The sequence below is a fragment of the Mustela nigripes genome, chromosome 6 (genome assembly GCF_022355385.1).
Source record: "Mustela nigripes isolate SB6536 chromosome 6, MUSNIG.SB6536, whole genome shotgun sequence".
NCBI classification, from domain to species: domain Eukaryota; kingdom Metazoa; phylum Chordata; class Mammalia; order Carnivora; family Mustelidae; genus Mustela; species Mustela nigripes.
Genome location: NC_081562.1, coordinates 141,882,867 through 141,900,038, shown reverse-complemented (window position 1 = coordinate 141,900,038; position 17,172 = coordinate 141,882,867). Strand labels below are relative to the sequence as shown.

The 17,172-nt window shown below is 39.0% G+C and overlaps 1 protein-coding gene across 3 annotated transcripts in view; it reads left to right on the top strand.

Moving 5' to 3' along the window:
* Positions 1–11,748: 11,748 nt before the first annotated feature.
* Positions 11,749–17,172, top strand: part of CUL2 (cullin 2) — a 101,956-nt gene continuing 96,532 nt past the window's right edge. Inside the window, exon 1 of one of the 3 annotated variants that reach the window (XM_059404394.1) lies at positions 11,749–11,926. The gene's annotated coding sequence lies outside the window, so the exon portion shown is untranslated. Of the gene's footprint in view, positions 11,927–11,989; positions 12,174–12,315; positions 12,460–17,172 lie in introns of those variants that run through there. The other 2 variants (XM_059404393.1, XM_059404395.1) reach the window with 2 other exon arrangements.

Sequence of the window (17,172 nt, the reverse complement as noted above, 5' to 3'; positions counted from 1 at the left end):
TTTATGCTTATTATAGATGAACAATACTGATTATTATGTTAATTTTTGCTTTAAAAGTCCAAATTTGAAATCAAAGGACAATAGGAGCAGAATTATCAATAAAATAGTGATGAAATGATGGTTGATGAGATCTCTAGGGAACATGTAAAGAAGTCACAATGTGTCTTCAACATAAATCAGGCATGCAGATACATATTGTAATTCAGATAAGAATGCTAATCTGATCCAATTTAATCATGTCATATGAAATTGTATAGCAAACTGAAGTAAGAAAATGAGTAAGGTTGAAACTTTAGATATACCCAGAGGACACACAAAAGTTATACAAAATCCAAACCTACCCTAAAATCCTCACTGGGAGTCAGGGGCTTGGGTGGGATCCTTTGTTACCAAAGCAGGTAGATGATAACAACAAGAAGGGCTGGTGTGTTACTGTGAACTAAAGCAGAATCATCCTGGAAGTAGCCTTCTGAACCCATGAATCCAGAGTCTACTGACTATAAACTCTCCACCTGTGGTACAATTCTGAATCACAGACAGGGTGACCTTAGCAAGACAATGCTGCTACTCTTCTAAGCTGAGAAAGTGACTTTGGAAGCCCAGGAAGAGGTAGAAATAAAGATAGAAATGTAGAAAAAGTAAAAGTAAATTAATGCCATGGTGTTAATATTTTATTGCTTGGTTTAAGAATAAGCTTTATTACAATTGTAACTTGTCTGTGTAATTTTTGTACTTTAAAATATTTAAAACTGAGGGAATATAGTTTTAATTTGACATATTGAAGAGAATGTGAGTATGAGGCTCTGATTTAGTTAACTGCTATGTTTAGAATAGGTTTGTAAAAGTATTCATGTCCTAATGAAGATCTGTCATTATTGCTGTAAAGTTGGCATTGCTTTCGTTACTGTGTGAAATGCCTGAACAATTTTGATATATGGAATTTGTGATGGTGGCTTAAAAAGTTAATAAACTATTAAGAGAAATTGTTTATTATAAATAATTATTTTTAAGAGAAATAAATTATTTATTAAGAGAAGTTACTTAATAAAACTTGTATGTGTTTGGGGGTGCCTGGCTGGCTCAGTGGGTTAAGCCGCTGCCTTCGGCTCAGGTCATGATCTCAGGGTCCTGGGATCAAGCCCCACATCGGGCTCTCTCCTCAGCAGGGAGCCTGCTTCCCTTCCTCTCTCTCTGCCTGCCTCTCTGCCTACTTGTGATCTCTGTCTGTCAAATAAATAAATAAAAATAATCTTAAAAAAAAAAACAACTTGTATGTGTTTGGGAAAGATTTAGAGAACTTTAGTCTGTCAAAATTATCAACTAATTGAGCATTAATAACAAGAAGTGAGGGTGGGTATTTTTTAAATTTTAATACAAAGTATACTTGATTTATAAATGAACTAAAATTTGTAAGTTGAGCATAAAGCCTCTGACAAAGTCTGCTATTGATTTCAAGGTTAGTAAATGAAATTAGAATATGAAGTTAAACACAAATAGCATATTGTCTTCTCCCTTTGCCTGGTTAATGTCTATTTAGTTTTTTGCTTTCAGGTTATGTATTTTTCCATAAGGAAAGCATCTGTGTTGGTTAGAAATGCATTTGGCTGGGAGTAAAATAAAATCAACAGGAACTTAAGATGTAATTGTTTTATTTGTCTCACAAAATAACAAATACAGGGATGGTATAGTTACTTAAAGATATTTATAAGGACCCTGGGTTCTTCTATCTTTCTGCTCTGCCATCCTTAGGGTGTGCCTTTTGTCCTTAAAATCACTAGTCGAAGCTGCAACGGGTGTCTAAAAGCATTGTGCCCCACTTCAGGCAGAAAGAAAATGATGAGAGACAAAGGGCAAAGAACAAAAGCCTCTTGTGAGACTTTTGTCTTTTTTATTCAGGAAAGATCATGTTTCCCTTGGGACTTTTGCCTGCCTCCTCATTGGCCAGAAATGTGTCACATGGTCTTCCCAAGCTGCTAGAAGAAGGCAAAGGGGGAAGAGATTTGGAATGGATGCTGACTGACTTTGTATCTCTGATCTCTGAGACTGGCTTAGATGCCTCCTTTTTTATTTTCTTCATAGCACTCAGTAAACAAAGAGACCAATTAGAATACCTTTGAATGCAATAATTAGTGCAGATTTGAAGAGTGTTGGATAAAAAAAATGCAAAGAGTATGTTCTATTATATTTTTATCAACTTAGGTGCTCTTCCTATATATTAATAAGTGACCAGATTGAAAACTCCTCGAGAGCAATATGCATATATGATGGTTGCCTAGCCCCCTTTTCTTTTTTGTTGCATTTTTTGAGGTATAACTGACATATAACATTATATCAGTTTCAGAATGATTTGATTTTTTTTTTCCTTGTGATGAGAGGATTTCAAAGATTTACTTTCTTCGTGACTTTCCCAGGACCTTTCCTTTTCTTTCCTTTCCTTTCCTATCTTGTTTGTTTGAGAGAGAGGGTACATGCTTGAGCCAGAGGTGCAAAGGGAGAGGGAGAATCTCAACCAGCCTTCTCTGGAACCCGCACTGGGCAGGAGTCCAACACGGGGCTCCATCATCTGACCCTCCAGTCACGACCTGAGCCAAAATCAAGAGTCAGATGCTTAACTGACTGAGCTGCCCAGCACCCTTTCCAGCACCTTTTTTTTTTTTTTTTTAAGGTTTTATCTATTTATTTGACAGAGAGATAGAACCAGAGAGCACAAAGGGGAAAATGGTAGAGGGAGAAGGAGAAGCAGGCTTCCCATTGAGCAGGAAGCCGGATATGGGGACCAGTACCACGACCCTGAACTCATGACCTGAGCCCAAAGGCAGATGCCCAAAGTACTGAGCCACCCAAGGGCCCCACACCTTTTTTTTTTTTTTTTTTAAATAAAGACTTTATTTATTTATTGGAGAGAGAGAGTGTGAGTGAGCACAAGCAGGGGGAGAGGGTGAGGGAGAAACAGACTCCCCTGCTGAGAAGGGAGCTTGACATGGGGCTCAATCCCAGGACTGTAGTATCATGACCCAAGCCAGAGGCTGCCGTTAACCGACTGAGCTACCCCACCACTCCTCTAGCACCTTTTCTTTTTCTTTTTTTTTTTTTAAGATTTTATTTATTTATTTGACAGAGAGAAATTACAAGTAAGCAGAGAGGCAGGCAGAGAGAGAGGAGGAAGCAGGCTCCGCGCTGAGCAGAGAGCCCGATGCGGGACTCGATCCCAGGACCCTGAGATCATGACCTGAGCCGAAGGCAGCGGCTTAACCCACTGAGCCACCCAGGCGCCCTCTAGCACCTTTTCTTGAGGAGCTTGCTACTCAAAGTGTGGTCATGGACCAGTAGTGTCAACATCAGGGGCTTGTTAGAAATGAGGGGACTGTTGGAAATGTAGAATATCTGGCCCTTCTCACATCTATAAATCAAAATCTGTATTTTAAAAGATCTCTAGGTCATTTGTTTGGACATTTGCTCCCTGGACTTCCAGTTACATAAGCCAATACATTTCTTTTGTTCTTAAACTTGTTTCTACCATTTGCAGTTGAAAGAATCTTGAGTGATCTAGACAGTTACCATACACCATTAGGTGCTTTATTCTTTACTGTGATTCATACATTATTATTGATTTGGATTTATAATGGAATCAATCATTTGTATGCTCTTGGATCACAAAACAGATACGTAAGGAATAGCAAACACGGGGCACCTGGGTGGCTCAGTGGTTTAAGCCGCTGCCTTCGGCTCAGGTCATGATCTCAGGGTCCTGGGATCGGGTCCCGCATCGGGTCTCTGCTCGGCAGAGAGCCTGCTTCCCTCTCTCTCTCTCTGCCTGCCTCTCCATCTACTTGTGATTTCTCTCTGTCAAATAAATAAATAAAATCTTAAAAAAAAAAAAAAAAAGAATAGCAAACACATTTTAACACTCATGATAACCTTGGTCAATAGTTCATGGCTCCCTGGCCACACTCATTGTGTTTGCATAGGGGACATTGATGCCACCTTTTTTTTTTTAATGTTTTATTTTTATTTATTTGACAGAGCACAAGCAGGCAGAGCAGCAGGCGGAGGGAGAGGGAGAAGCAGGCTCTCTGCTGAGCAGGGAGCCCGAGGTGGGGCTCAATTCCAGAACCCTAGGATCATGACCTGAGCCGAAGGCAGTTATCTAACTGACTGAGCCACCTAGGTGCCCCGATTCCACCCTTTATCTCAGGGGCAGATTCACATTTCATAGTGTAGTGAGGGGTGGTAGTGATAGGTCAGCTTCAGTGTTGCTCCTCATTCATGGATTCAACAGTTCATATATTCTCGTCCTGGACAGACAGGTAAAGCCTGTGCGTAGAATTGTAAAATGTGAAATCTGGAAGTAAACTTAGGACTCTTCTAGTTTAGTATTCTTCTGCTACCTGGACTTAAGTATTCTACCACTAAAGGTAAAAAATAATTGTCATAATAAAAAGCTTTAAGCTAGTAGTCATCATCTTTCAATTTTATATTTTTCTTCCTCCAAATGTTTACACAATTTGTGCTTCCTATTTTAAAAAATAGAATCTAGATAAGAGAACATCTGAATTAGAATAAAATTACATATTAACTTAAAATTATAAAAGAATTCTTTTATGGTGTATGGTAGAAACATCTTGAATTCCAGGTGCTGTGTCTCTTACATAAGTTTTAGCTCTCAACTCCTTAATTTCATGGGTAGGGAGGCTGAGACTTCCTTGGTTATGGAACTTGTCCAGATGGAAGCCTGTAAACTGTGTTCTGAATATGTTTCCTGCTTTTCCACTACCCAGAGGGCTTCCTCTCCAACCCTCTTTTTCTTTCTTTTTACTGCCAGATACACATCCCCAGATAAAGACATTGTCCTTTACCATTTTCTTTGCTAAGGTCAACTGGTCAGAAAACACAGATGAGAGAAAAACTTAATTGAGAAAAGACTTGGATGAGAACCCAAGATGACATGGAAAGAAAACAAAGTGATACAAAGGAATAACATGAAAGAGCTTGTTGGGGGTGATGAAACTCTTCTGAGTTCCAATTGTGTTGTGGCTACACAGATACTACAGGTGCTAAAATTATTAGAACTATATATCCCTCCCCCAGTTTTACTGTGGTAATTTAAGATAAAAATAAATAAATGAAATCAGAAAACAAAGTGTTGGGGCACCTGGGTTGCTCAGTTGGTTAAGCATCTGTCTCTTGTTTTCATAAGATGGAACCTGCTTAAGATTCTCTCTCTCCCTCTTCCTCTCCCCCTACCCAACCCTCTCTCTAAAAACAAAAAAGAAAAGGAAACAAAGTGTCAAACAGTGCATAGAGGCCGTGCCTTCAGTCTTTCCTATCTTCCTAAATAGTCATAAAGGAAATGTGATGAGGATCTAGGCTACAAGATGAGTAACTAATTATAAATAGTATAGGTTACAAGATCTACTAAGTTTACACATATGCTGATTTCTAAGACTATATATTGTGAATGTTTCACTTTTTTTTTAAAATTTTATTTATTTATTTGGCAGAGTGACAGAGAGAGAGCATGGGAGAGAAGAAGGTCAGAGGGAGAAGCAGACTCCCTGCTGAGCAGGGAGCTGGAAGTGGGACTGGATCCCAGAACTCCGGGATCATGACCTGAGCCAAAGGCAGTTGCTTCACCAACTGAGCCACCCAGGCGCCCTGTTTCACTTTGTCTTTTTCTTTTTATACTATATCTTTTTGTACCCAAAGTACATCTTTTTGGTAGAGAGAGGTTGGTAACTTTTTTTTAGTTTGGTGTGATATATGAATTGTTTTTACAGTATGTTTTATTAAATAGTAAACTATTTTGCAATTCTTATTATAGTGTTAGTCTTATTTGCTTTCCACAGAGATCTGGCCAAGTAAATCATATGTTAATAAGGGTGTTTTTTTGTTTGTTTGTTTCTTTGCTTACTTGACTCATGTATGCTATTTATTGGAAAAGGCATTGATGCCCAGCTAAGGCTCTTAATCTTGCCGTACCTCAATACTCTATTTTAGAAATCTGGTTGCATAATCTTGCATAGTTCCTTTTTCCGACATTGATGCTGAGCATGCTTAAACATTTAGGACCCACTTGCACAAATTAACACTACTGATAGACCACCTTCCTTTGCCTGAAGGCTGTGTCGTTTAGCCCATCTACGCTTTCTCTAAATTAGCTTGCTTCCAGACTTGCCACATTTGATGTTCTCTGCTTTCTTTGTCCCTTTGTCCTCAAATGGGATGGCCTACATTACTTATTTTTATTACGTTGCAAGTTCTCTCATCTCCATCACACCTTTTTGGGGCGGATCATGATTCATGTTCTACTCTTAGTGACATATGTATTTTTGATATGAGCTAACACTTGAGGAAAATGTCACCTCTCCTTCTTTCACCTATCACATATTATTTATCGTAATCCATTACTCAGATTCACTCTCCGATTCTGAGAAATCACCTTCTTTTTTTTTTTTTTAAGATTTTATTTATTTATTTGACAGAGAGAGATCACAAGTAGGCAGAGAGGCAGGCAGAGAGAGAGAGGAAGAAGCAAGCTCCCTGCTGAGCAGAGAGCCCGATGCGGGACTCGATCCCAGGACCCTGAGATCATGACCTGAGCCGAAGGCAACGGCTTAACCCACTGAGCCACCCAGGCGCCCAGAGAAATCACCTTCTTAAATATACTATCTCAAATCATGAAATTGAGTATTTCTGTAAAATGAGCTCTCTTTTAACACAGCTTTGTTCCTGTTAAATTACTTGTCCTAATGTGACTGCAAAGAAAATATAAAGGATTTACAGGCATTTTCTTTTTACATTTAAAAGAGAATGCTTTTTCTTTTGATAGCTTTCAACCACAATTGTCTAAGAGAGACAAAGATATAACCTGTTCATCTGGATCCATCCTCCCATACAGGGATCTTACAGGCTCCTAGATTTTCTGATTAGAAACCCCGTACCTTTTTTTTTTTTTTTTTAGTGTACAGTTGTGAGAGTTTTTTTTTTTTTTTCAATTGATAGGCTTTTTATTTATTTTTATTTTTATTTTTTTTTAAAGATTTTATTTATTTATTTGACAGATCACAACTAGGCAGAGAGGCAGGCAGAGAGAGAGAGAGAGAGAGGAGGAGGAGGAAGCAGGCTCCCTGCTGAGCAGAGAGCCTGATGCTGGGGCTCCATCCCAGGACCCTGGGATCATGACCTGAGCCGAAGGCAGAGGCTTTAACCCACTGAGCCACCCAGGCGCCCCTTGATAGGCTTTTTAAAAAAAGATTTTATTTATTTAACAGAGTGAGAGCGCACAAGCAGGGGGAGAGGCAGAGGGAGAGAAAGAACTAGGCTCCCCGCAAAGCAGGAGAAGCCTGATATGATCCCAGGACTCTGGGATCACAACCGTGAAATGCCAATTGAATATTACCCCCACCTTAAAAGACCACCAGCCAGCCTCCTGCTCCTTCAACCGGAGCCGAAGACAGTGGCTCAACCAACTGAGCCACCTCAGCACCCCATGGGCTTTTCTTCTTTTTTAAGAATAGTTTTAGATTTACAGAGAAACTGAGCAGATAATAGAGAATGCCTATATAACCTCTTCCCCACACCACCCCCCTTCAGTGTTCCCTGTGAACATTTTACATTGGTATGGTATGTTTGTGACAATTAATGGATCTATTCTGATAGACTGTAATTAACTAAAAATCCACATGATTTATTTCCTTAGATTTTCCCTAATGTATTCTTCTGTTTGAGGATCCTCTGCACGATACCACATTACCTTCAGTGGTCATGTCAACTCTCGGCTGACAATTTCTCAGCCTTAACTTTTTTTGATAACCTTAACAGTTTTGAGGAGTACTGGTCAGGTATCTTGCAGAGTGCCCCTCTAATGAAATTTCTGATAATTTTTTCATGATTAGACTAGAACTGTGCATTTTGTGAAAGAAAATCACAGAAGTGTAATGCCATTCTCATTACTTCACTCCAAGGGAACATACTACCCACAATGAGTTATCTTGTTAATGTTGACTTTAATCATGTGGCTATGTGACATTTGTCAGGTTTCTCTACTGTGAAGTCATTCTTTATTTTTTGGAAGGAAGTCACTTTTATGGTACACAGCCAAAAAGTGGGGAGTCATGCTCTCTTTCTTTTAGGTGGAGTATCTGCAAAATTTATTTGGAATTCCTGCATGAATTAAGATAATTTCTTCTCCCGCATTTATTACTTTATTCCATAATTTTTTATATTAGTATGAATCCATGGATGTTTATTTTATACTTTGTGTTATAATCCACTAATACTTTACTTTCTTTCTCAAATTGTTCAGGCTTTGGCCATTGGAAATTCTTTCACTTGGCTCTTGTGCCTTTGACATACTCCAGTCAATGTGGATGTTTTATTTTTGAGTACTTCCTTCCTTTCTGACATGACAAGGTGCTCCAGGCTCATCTTGTGCATTTTCTGCCCCAGTCCTCCAGTCAGATATTTCTCCAAAGAAGAGCTTTGCACTTTGTAAGCACAAAGTAGCTCCTTAATCAGCCACTCCAAACATGAAAACTGTTCTCCAAGATCTCATGTTTTCTTATTTGCTAAAAACAAAAGGTGTAAAAATATTTAATAAATTATATAACCAGGAAATGCATATTCCCAGTAAAGATTTAAGGAGGGATGATTCAGATTGAGTATATAGAATGTAAAAATGAGACAAATTGTTTGAAATAATAAATGTCCAGGAATAATAAGGCCTCTTCGGGTTTTATGTTATAAAGGAAGCTTATAAAGATAGAAGATGATTCTGGTTGGGCTCCTCAAATACTAGGTGCAGAGGGATTAGGAGATGAACTTGGAAAAATTTTTTTTAAAGATTTTATTTATTTATTAGAGAGAGAGGGAGAGCACAAGCAGGTAGAGCAGTAGGCAGAGGGAGAGGGAGACTCAGTCTCTTCACCAAGCAGAGAGCCCAATGTGGATTTGATCCCAGGACCCTGGGATCATGACCTGAGCCTAAGGCAGCAGCTTAACCGACTGGGCCACCCAGATGTCCCAGAACTTGGGAAATTTTGAAAGAAAAAATTATGTGCACTCACAATTGGGAATTGAAATAGACATACTTTTTTTTTAAAAAAACCTGATTTATGCAATGACATTTTAAGATATTCTACCTAAAATATTATTCATTGATTTTCCTCTTTAAATACTAATTTATAAATCACTTTATCTAAGAATTATTTAATGTTCTCAGACCAAAATCAGAAAGATTTTGAAGTGAAATAACTGCCTACAAAATAGCACATCTATAATATGATCTGATTTGCATAAACATTTTTAATTATATTCATGGAAAGCATTTTGAAGAGTATTTGTCAGCTTAAATATGGTACTCTATTTCTGCAGTATTGGTAGGGCTTTTTCCTTTCTCTCTCTCTTTTTAAACATTTTCTAAAAATTTTTTGAAATCAAGAAAAAAATAAATGAAATCAACAAACATTTTACAAAGCCAAAACACATTTTTAGTGGTATATGTAATTTCTGTTAAAAATTAAAACAGAGAAAGGATTCACAGATGAACTAGGGTTTGAGTTAGGTTTGAGGGTAAAGACCAACCATTGGTTGGCCAGAAACAATATCTTTTTTTCTGGAAGGAAGAACTAATCTCAATTTAGTATTAAAAGGCTTAGATACTATAAGTTTTTTTTTAAATGTATTTCCCTATTATATAGGTTGGATAGCTCTAAAGGGTTGAGGGGTCTCTGGAATTTAGAAATTGGGGGTGTTAGGGGTGCCTGGGTTACTCATTTGGCTAAGCGTCTGCCTTCAGCTCAGGTCATGATCCAAGAGTACTGGGATCAAGCCCTGCAGGGGAGCCTGTTCTCCCTCTCCTTCTGCGGCTCCCTCTGCTTCTGTTCTCTCTCTCTCTCTTTCAAATAAGTAAATAAAATGTAAAAAAAAAAAAAAAAAAGAAATAGGGGGTGTTATAGTGATTCATGTTTGGCACCCTTCATGATAATTCCTATCTCCAGCTAGAGTTTAAAAGGAAAGTGGAAGGACGGGGAAGTTCATGACTTAGGGCATCTGTTCTCAATCTTCTTGGTCTCTGGACCTCTTAACACTCTTCCAAATTATTGAGGGACTCAAAAAGCTTATACTTATGTGGTTTATATCTAGCACTAGTTACCATGTTAGAAGTAAGAAGAAATTTTAAAACCCCAATTATTAACTTAAAAAGTAGTAAATGCAAACAGTTTAACATACATCACATGTTTATATGAAAAATAACCATTTTGGGCACTGGGTGGCTCAGTCATTAAGCATCTGCCTTCAGTTCAGGTCATGATCCCAGGATCCTGGGATTGAGCCCCACATGGGGCTCCCTGCTCCATGGGAAGCCTGCTTCCCCCTCTCCCACTTCCCTTGCTTGTGTTCTCTCTCTTGCTGTGTATCTCTCTGTCAAATAAATAAATTAAATCTTAAAAAAAAAACCAGAAAAAGAACTATTTTAAGATATTCTACTTATCTTGACATGGCTTTACATTTTTTGCATATGTCTTTAATATCTGACTTAATAAAAACTTCCCTATGATTCAAGAATATGAAAAAACTAGGAGACCTTTAATAGTCTTTCCCGTTAAATGTGGATATTCTTCTCTGATGTTACAGAACATTTGTTAAGTGGTAATTTCTTAAAGGTAATTTGCAATGAAGAATCTGAAATCATATAAGGGAATCTTTTGTACTTTGTTTCTATGTGTGTGCAACACGCATACACACATGCATATATTGATCTATCCATTGGTCTACCTGGCACTTTGAATGGATCCTTTATCCATGCATGACTTTTTAATGGCCTGCATTGGTCATTTGGAAAATATTGGTCCACTGTGTCATGTAGACCTTTCATATGGTGACATCTCATCATACATTATCAAAAAGTCCCATTTATTAATAGAACTAAAGTCTTTAAGCGATTGTTAATCTTACAACTCAAACCGCCAGTTATTTTACCAGCAAAAGATAGGTTTATTTGAGAATATCAGAGAGATGCAGTCATGGGCAAGCAAGCAAACAGGATTTTTAATGGACCTTAAAGGGTTGGTACAAATAGTTTTGAAAAAGAGGGTTGGAAGGGAGAAAGTTTGAATAACAAGACTCCAAGATCTTGTGGATGTGAAAGCAAATAAGGAATAAATCCAGGCTTTTGTTCTCTGTGGCTCTGTGTATATGAGGAGGAGATAGGTGAGCCTACATTTTTTTGAACATTACTTGTTAAAATTAAGGAATTAACACCTTTTAGACTGATGTGGTAGTGGCTTTGGGGAGGTGGGGACTCAGTGGTGAAGACTGTGAAGAGAAGTTCCTTTATTTAAAATATAGTTATGTCTCAGTATTTATCTATAGACAGACCCACTAGAAAAGATGTATATCAGAGGGGAACATAGTTTTGCTAACATATTTTTGACAATTTGAAAAGCCCATGGTAGTGTTGGCTAGGAGGTTGTAGGTCTCAGAATATTCACATGGATTTCAAACAACTCAAAGGGAACGCGCTTTTGTTGAAAACACCTTTCTGGTATATGGTTACTAGTAGTGCCAAAACTTGGTAGGTATTGAGTCTCTTGGGCTCAGCGAACCGTGATTGTCTCCTTAACCGGGAATACCGCAAGAAGTCACTTTGAATACTGATTTCCGCGGCCCTTCGCAATTGCACTAAATCGGGCCCCAGCGCTTGCCGTAACGCGGACTCTACCATTGCTTTCTGAGGGGGGATTTGGAGGTAGCGGAAGAAGGAGCCCGAAGGGTGTGTTGGGGGGGGAAAGCCGGGTCCAGAGGCCGGTTGTTTTACGGATCCCGTAACCAGCGCGTCCTACTCCCCTTTTCCCTCTCCCCGCCGCCCCTGTCCCGTCCGGGAGCGGCGGCGGCCTTGAGCTTTGCTGTGTTCCCGCTGTGGCAGGTGAGCGCCCGGCGCGCGGGCTCCCCAGGCTTCCCTCCCCACCCCCCGTGTCTCCTGGGCCGGTGGCGGCGGCCGGCCGGGGAGGCGGCCTCGGCGCACAGTAATGGCAGCGCTGTGAGCAGGGGAACGCGAGCTGACAGCCGCCGCCGCCGCCGCCCACCTTCCTCGCCGGGGGCTTCGTCCTTCACTCCTTCGGGCTGCCTCCCCCTCCCCTTATCCCCTGTCCCTTGTCCCGCTTCTGCAGAAGGTAACCCCGCTGAGGGTCGGGGAGCCGGGCTGCAGGCTCCGGGAAACTTCCCTTCCCGGTTAATGGGTGGCGGGGATGGGGCGGAGGAAAGGAGTTGGGGGCGAAGAGGGGGGGAGGGGAGAGGGATGGAAGGGGGGCGGCGGGGGAAGATGGTGTCCCGTAAGTGACCCCGGCTCCCCGGAGCGCTGACCCGTAAGCCCGGCACCCCCTGGACTGGATCCCGGGCCTCCCCTACCCGGCCTTGGCCGCCCCTCCCTCGGCCCCATTTTCTTCCGAAGGAGGGAAGGTGAGAGTGCGTGTACTCTTCTGCTTGTTTACGAGCTCACACGCATACACAACTCTGTGTTTGGGGGTGTGTGTGGGGGCATCAGTCTCTTAAATCCTTGCCACGAGTATTTTCACTTTTGTTTCCGCAGACAGCGAAGATTGATAGCTATGGGGAGGAGTAACCTACGTGCACTCCAGACCTGTCTCTACACTTAGGGTCTAGTGAAATAAGATCCTTAGACTTCTCAGAGCACTTACACACTAGGGAGTCTGGACCATTCCCTACAACCCCACCGATATGTGCATGTAAATAAAACATCCGTGAATTGCACACTGTTATTGTCAAATCATCTCCCTTTCCTTCAGGGATTACTATTGCCAGTTGATGGGTGGTACCGTGTAAGTTTACATTTTGAACATAATTAGATTAGTAACTAGAATAGATAAGATTTGAAGATATTACCATTCACTGTAGGAGCTTTGACTTGACAGTATAAAATTCTTTGAACTACATCTTTCCCAAATGTACATTCAGAGTAAAATATGGGAAATAATCACTTTGTTCTCATTGACTACTGACTGCCTAATAGGTATTTAAAACACTCAAAAGGCTATACCCTATCCTTTAGAATCTCAGATTCCTTTCCAAGGCAGACAAATTGATTATACTTTGCCTCTCTTACCCAAATACGGTGTTTGAAAGACCCTTCTGAAAGACTCAGAGGTGAAATTACAGATGTACACAGTGTTTTGAGTTACCCTTTTTTTCTTTTCAGATGCTGTGTATAATTTAGTTTCCCTGTAGCAGTGTCACAGTGTGCATGCACATAGTGTGTGAAAAATACCTTTTCTATGTATTTGAATGTTCAGAAGCATCTGAAATAATCTTATTTCACTCTCCAGCCTCTGTTGATTTTCGGTATTTTATGGAAGTTAAGATGGTTTATCCATGTCTTTTATCCTCACCAGTTTGTTATTAAATTAAATATTGTGGACCTTCTTTAAAGTCAGTTTGCCTTCTCTATCAGTTAAATATTTAAGTACCTGGTTCATATATCAAGTATTATTGTGGGCATTAGGGATACAACAATAAGCCAGACAGGTGAAGTTTCTGTCCTTCTAGAGCTTCAGTTCTGGTGGGGGAGGAGAGACTGATAAGACATAAGGAATAAAAATAATTTCAGAGAATTATTAAGTGCAATAAAGGAAATAAAATGGAAAGTTGTGGTAGTGACTGAGAGAAGACTACTTCAGATGCTGTGGTTGGGAAAAAGACCTCTCTGAGGTGTGCTTTGACCTAATACCTGACAAGTAAGTCAGAAGGGTTTAGCCTTTTGAAGTCTGAGGGGAGAGTATTCCTTTCTGAGAGAACAGCACAGGGAAGTTCTCAGAGGTGTTGTCAAGCTTGGGGTCAGTAAACTGAAGAAGCTCAGTGCATGTGGACCCTAGTGGGGGATAAGAAGTTAGGTTATAGCCAAGGGCCAGATCTGGTGAGGTCTTTTTGTCCCAAGGAGTTTGGATTTTATTCTTAAAGTACATGGAAAAGCTATTGGAATTTTTGTGAAACTGAAATTGCTCTGGTCAGATTGACAATCTGACTGCAGGGAAAACTGGATAAGAGGAGAAAAGAAGCAGAGAGACCAGTTAGAAGGCTATGGTAGCTTAGTGACTAGCATGTTAGATCAGGTTAAAGATTTTTGAGCTTCATTTTGGAGCTAACGGCATTGATTGAACTTGAGGCTTGCATGAAAGTGTAGTTGGTTGGGACAGGGGTGATTCCTGGTGTTTGGACTTCAGCTAGAGGGTGGTGATGCTGGTATGGAGATGAGAAAGTGGTGAGGGAAGCATGTTATATGGGGAAAAGGTTAGATAAGACATGTTAAGTAGGACATGTTAGATGTTCAAGTGGAGTTAAGAAGTAGGCAGTTCGATATACCATCTGGAGTTTACTGAAGTGATTAAGAAGTCATTCATTCAACAAATGTTTTTCAAGCACCAGCAGTGGACCTGGCAGTGGGAATGTAGTAGTGAAAACATAGATAAAATCTCTGTCTTCATGGGACTTAAATTCTGGTGAGGAAAGAAAAAAGAGATCGGGCATCATCAGCACTTATCTGTTGGTTTATTTATGTTTTGAATAAAAACTACATTCACATGATTCAAGACTTAAAATGTTTGATGAGGTACAGAGTGAAAATCTCCCCTATTTCTTGTATCCTGTAACACCCAATTTTTGTGGTGCTAAAAAGGGTTCATGATTTCTTACATACCTTTCCAAAGATATATTTTATGCACATATAAAGAAAATATGTATATATTCTCCCCACTTTGTCAAAATGGTAGCATACTTCACCTGCCTTGACTCCTTGTATTTTTTTTAGAGTATGAAATGGTGTTTAAGTTATGAAACAGGTTGAGACCAACTAAGGAAAGAATATAGAGAGAAGTGGAGAAAGCCCTGGAATACTGCAGCATTTTCTCAGTTGGTCCCTGCTGAGTTTTGGACCTACAGATGTGGTGTTGTTTAAAGAGCTGTTACTTTTTATGAGACTTTTTACAAAAGTTTGCACTGTTTCTTTTGTGTTTCACCTTTCTTAGCGGCCTGTTCTCTTTATATATCGGAAAATGTCTGATTATAATTGAAGGCAGTGTTTTCATGTATCTACTGTCAAGTAAATTCAAGAAAATTGATGACAGGATCAGCCCTGGAATCTTAATATTATAAAGACTTTTAACTGGTTGTTGTTATGTTTAGGAAAAACAGGCAGAAATTTAGAATGTTAGAGATTTATAACAAGTTATTGATACTTGAGATGTGTGACTGAATCCTTGCTCAGTAATCAGCTAATCAGTGTATCTGTTCAGAGTGATCTGGCTCTTTGCCTGGGTTTGAATCTTAACAGTAATGTTTCTATTATATTGCAGATGTTAGCATAATCCTTGTATTATTATCTTTAAGAATATTTAGAGTCATCCTCTGTTACCACTTTGTGTTTGGGAAGGCTTATTGGAGAGACTAGAACAGTGTAGGTCTTTTGATCCTTAGAAGTTTTGAGACTGAGTAGGGTTAAGATCATTAGCATCTGCTATAACTTTTGGGGTGCAGTTGAACCCTGTTGATTGACCTACCCAGAGGAGGAGAGAGGGAATATTTTTTAATGAATATATAATTATAATGCTTTATATGTTCGTTGACATTTTTATTTTCAGTTAGCTGTCTTTATTAGCCAGTCACTTGGTATATAAATATATCTGTTTTTTTCTGAGATTGTTTTTTTTTAAAGATTTTCTTTATTTACTTGAGAGAGAAAGAGCACAGAGAGGGAGGGAGAAGCAGGCGTCCCTTTGAGCAGGGACCTGTTCATGCAGGGCTTGATCCCAGGACCCTGGGATTATGACCTGAGTCAAAGGCAGGTGCTTAGCTGACTGAGTCACCCAGGCGCCCCTGAGATTGTACTTGATTTAAGAATTGTTTCGTTCAGTTTGATTTTTGAGGTCATTTTTGTTATCCTTACTTCTCTCTCTTTTTTTTTTTTTTTCTTTTTTGCTGGAGATTAAAGTAAGCTACTAGCTTTTTAGGTTGAAGAAATAGAATCTTTAATGGAAAATATTTAATAGTACTTTTTGAAGCATTAGACACTAATTACTTATAAGACTACCATTTGAAATATGTGTAGTGAGTGTTAGGCTAACTTAAATTCTGTAAATGTATAGGTGTTAATGTTTTATTTGAAGATTTTAGTTATCTAAATGATTTTCATTTATATACTTTAATATCATAAATGATGTTACTCTTGTTATTTAATCATTGGATTGTAGCCTGATTGTGTGTCAGAATTTTTTTATCAACGAAGTTGACAATTTATTGTTTTTGTTTCTCTTACCAGCTATAAGTTTCTTGAAGATAGCATCTCTAGCACCTATAAATACATAAGTATCTCTTAATGACTAAAGTCTTGTTTCAACATAGGTTGCTTTTCATATATTGAAATGTTGGATTTACTTACTCTATGTAAATACTTATTGAGTTTCTCAACTTTGTTTTAACTCACTTGAGGGAGAAAATGTATAGGATACTTCAACAATTTTTTTTTAAAATTTTGAAATCTGTACCTTCACCCAGGTACTTTTCACCCAGCTTTCCCTAATGTTAATAACTTATGCAACCAGAGTACAGTGATTAAAACTGGAAATTAACATTCGGACAATACTGTTAACTAAACTACAGACCTTATTTGAATTTTACTAGTTTTTCCAATAATGTCCTTTTTCTGTTTCAGGATTCAGTCCAAAATCTTACATTGCATTTAGTTATTGTGTCTCCTTAGTCTTATCTATAATAGTCTTTTTTTCTTCTATGACCTTCACACTTGTGATGAGTGTGTGGTTGTTTATTTTGTAGAATGTCTCTCAGTTTGGTTTTGTCTGATGTTTTCCTGATTTATTGAAGTTTTGCATTTTTGACAAAAATGCTATAGAAGTAATGTGCAGTGTAATGTTGAGTCTTACATTCAACATTATTGATGTTGAGTGCAGGATGTCAGTATATCCTGTTTGAGGTGATGTTAATTCTCATATGGTGGATGCCATGTCTGTCAGATTTCTCTACTTGTAAAGTCACCATTTTTGTCTTTGTAATTACAAGGAATCTTGGGGAGATTCTTTGAAACTGTGCGTTTATCCCTTTTCTCCTCAAACCTTTGCCCATTTGTTTTCAGTATTCTTTGGTAGA